Source organism: Pinus tabuliformis, chromosome 7 (genome assembly GCF_031772625.1).
Source record: "Pinus tabuliformis cultivar Carrire ecotype Pingquan chromosome 7, CPIR1, whole genome shotgun sequence".
NCBI classification, from domain to species: Eukaryota; Viridiplantae; Streptophyta; class Pinopsida; order Pinales; family Pinaceae; genus Pinus; species Pinus tabuliformis.
In genome coordinates, this window is record NC_142293.1 from 386,420,578 (window position 1) to 386,424,285 (window position 3,708).

Below are 3,708 nucleotides of genomic sequence, written 5' to 3' on the forward strand. Positions count from 1 at the left end.
GTAATCAATTGACCATGATCCTTTAGGGTATGAAACAACACTTTTAGGGGTTAAATAGCCCTTGGTTTATCGACATATATGATTGGGGTTGAAGTGCCCAAATATGTCTATAACACTCATCCAACCAGAGAGGTAGATCATGTTCTAGAAAGGGTTGGGTAGGAGGATATAGGATTAACTACTTAGACATATGCCTGTTCTTTATGGTCATGTTCCCAGCTCGAAATTTGATGTAGGGATTAGCGGTAGCCAACTAGGGTCTTCCCAGAATGAGAGGATACCTAGTGAGCTTTGCCTTTGGCTAGAGAACTAAGAAATCAACAGGGTACTCCCAAAAATCAATGGAGACCATCACATCTTCCACAATCCCCTCAAGGGTCATGGTGGAGTGGTCTGCAAGCTGTAGCACGTCCATGGTCTTGCTCAAGGAGCCCTAGAGGTTGAGTTTGAGCATTGTGTCCTTTGTCATCACATTAATGGCAGCTCCTAGATCAATCAAGGTGTGTGGGATCATGGTGCCATTGATGTGGACATCGACTATTGGGCTTCCAGGGTCCAAATATTTTGGACAGATTACCTGCCCCAACATCAGGTTGGACATTTTCCCTATGGCATTGATGGTTGGGGCATATCTCTTGCACTTTCCTGGATGCCTAAAGCACTTCTCTTTGATCAACCTATTGTAGATAGGCACATCTTTTATGGCTTGGAGAAGTGGTATCTTCACACATAAATGTTTCAATTCTCCTAGGAGTTTAGTTTCTTCTGGGGTAGGCTGGACTATTGCCGATAGTCTCTCAGGAAAGGGTGGATTTTATTTAGGTTTGCTTTCCTATCTATCTTCATCATCCCCCCTAGGTGGAGGCTGGTTATCTAGGAGAACTTTCCCATATCGCAAGTTAATTTCCTAAATCTCCGTAGCATAAGTCGGGCATGATGGTTCCCCACTATACACTTGTTGAGCCTGTCTGTTGTTTGGGTTCGGATTTGGCTGGGTAGACATTTGGCATTGCTTTGGTGGAATAGGAGGTAATAGTTGCGGTTGGGCAGGTGGTGGAGGAAACAGGGCGGAAGGAGAGTTGTATTGGGGCTTCCACCCCTGATGAGATGCATTCCATTGAGGATGCGGTTGAGCATAGGATTGAAATGAATGGGTGGTTGGTTGGGTATGATATGGAGATGTGAAGGACCAAGCAGGAGGTGTGGACCAGGAAGGATGAGTTGGGTTGTGTTATATTCTTTCCACGACTAGCCCACGTAGTTAACCGGGGGATTAGATGGGGGGCGAGGCCCCCCTTTGTTGCGCCGTTTGTTTAGCGGGGGGGGGGGTGTCACAAGGGGTTTGAGGTGTACTCGTAACCCCACTTTATGGGGTTCGGGGCAGCACCCAGGAAAATTTTGGTTTTGGACCCTATGTTAGGTTGGCCAGACCCACCTATGGTTTTGTGCATGATTTTTGCACATGTTTTTGGACGCGATGGTTTTCAGTCCATGGTATTGGACGCGATGGTTTTTGGTCCATGGTATTGGATGCTTCGGCATGTATAAATATGTATTATAACATTGAAAGGAGCATAATGAAAAATCAAGATGGTAGTCCCAGTTTTGGAATCCAAGGGAAAATCTCTGTGTATATGTGTTTTATGTGTTATGCTCTCGCATTGTTTATTTTCTGTGTTTTCGAATTCGTATGCAAGTAATTTCTGTACAGGGTTAAAAACTACATTTGTTATTAGAGCTGTTTTGGCTTCAATGGGACACCTTTGTTGCTGAGGGGTTTCGCTCGGGCCTGTGGTAGACCCTGTTCAATGGGAGATCTGCGAGATCGATTCTATTGGTGAAAGAAGATGGCGAGCAATGGAAAGATAGAGATCGAGAAATTTAATGGTCAAAGTTTTGAGTTGTGGAAACTCAAGATGGAGGATCTGTTGGTGGATAAAGATCAGTGGATCGCGTTAGATCTGGGTACTAAACCAATGGGAGTGTCCGATGAAGAATGCAAGAAGTTGGATCGGAAGGCAAAGAGCACAATACGATTGTGTGTCTCAGATTCAATATTTCTGAATGTATCAGGGGAAGCTACGACAAAGGCTTTGTGGGACAAGTTAGGGACTTTGTACCAATCTAAGTCTCTGGTGAATAAACTATTCCTGTGGAAAAAGCTGTATAACGTGAGGATGAAATATGGAGACTTGATGACAGAGCATCTGAATGCATTTAATACTGTGGTAAGTCAGTTAGAATCTGTTGATATTAAAATTTCAAATGAAGATAAGTGCATCAGTTTGTTGTGTTCTCTACCAGATTCGTGGGATAGTCTGGTTATTGTAATAGGTAGCAATGCAACTGCCTTGTAGTTTGGTGAAATAGTCTCATCCTTGCTGACAGAGGAGATGAGATGAAAAAATATGGAGAGCCAGAATGGTGATGCCTTGTCTGTACGAGGACGGTCCCAGAACAGAAACAAAAATAAGTCATCGAGTGGGAGATCTAAATCTAGAGGGAGATCTAAGTCTCCAGGAAAACTTGTAAAGGTGGTGTGCTAGAAATGCAGAAAGGAAGGGCACTACAAAAGGGACTGTAAATTTAAATCTCTTGATAAAGGAAAGAGATCTGATGATGCTCCTTCTGTAGAGGTGAAAACCACCTCAAATGAAGGTGGGAATGTGTGCTTGGCTTCTTTAAGTATACATGTAGATCGTGAGGCATGGTTGATTGACTCAGGTGCATCCTTTCACTTCACTCGCCATAGAGAGTGGTTCTGTGAGTATGAGAAATATGATGGTGGTGATGTCTTCTTAGGGGATGACAGGAAGGCTAGAATCGTTGGTCGCGGAAAAGTAAAGTTGAAGTTGCAAGGTGGAAGGGTTAGAACACTTCCAAGTGTTCTGCATATTCTTGCATTAGCCAGGATTCTGATTTCTGTAAGCCAGTTGGATGATGCAGGTGTAAAAACAATGTTCGAGAAGGATACCTGCAAAATGGTTTGGGGAGCACTGGTATTGATTTGTGGAGTTCGGATTGGAACTCTATACAAGCTGCAAGGTATCACTGTTATTGATGGGTGCAATAGTTCTATGGTTCCTGAAAGTGGAGCAGAAAATCTAGTGGTCTCTGGAGAGAAGACCATGCTGTGGCATCAAAGTGTTACAGGGAAAAGTGTCTATGCAGAACTGCTAATCCCACTAAGGGTGGTAGCTACCTTAGAAACAAACAAAGTAAAACTACTTTCGTTTTCCTTTATGAAAGATATATGAGAGAAGAATAGAGGAGACCAACCTTTGTCTTGCGCTTGGTTCCTTGCTCGATTCCTCTCTCTTCTGATAGTCCTTTGCTACTTGCTTTCTTGTATACCCAGCTTCATAGAGTACCTGTAGAATCAAAGAAGCATAACACTATACAAGAACATGGATTTATTATCATAAACAATCTAGGATCAGATGTAAATTGACCATACAAATGCATAAAACATAAATCACACAAGAGTATGGAGGAAAACTTGAATATCTTTATTGATAATCAAGAAAGAGCCAAGAGAGTTAAAACCAATTATTCTGACCCAGCATCATCCTCTCAGCAAGTGAGCCCCTCTTCACCTCATGAAAAGCTTAGATCACCCAACACTATGATGTTGCCTCAAGAAACCAACAAAAATTCCTTACAAGATGCAAAATTCTAGCCTCTGGATCTCTGGGATGAGGGATCCAT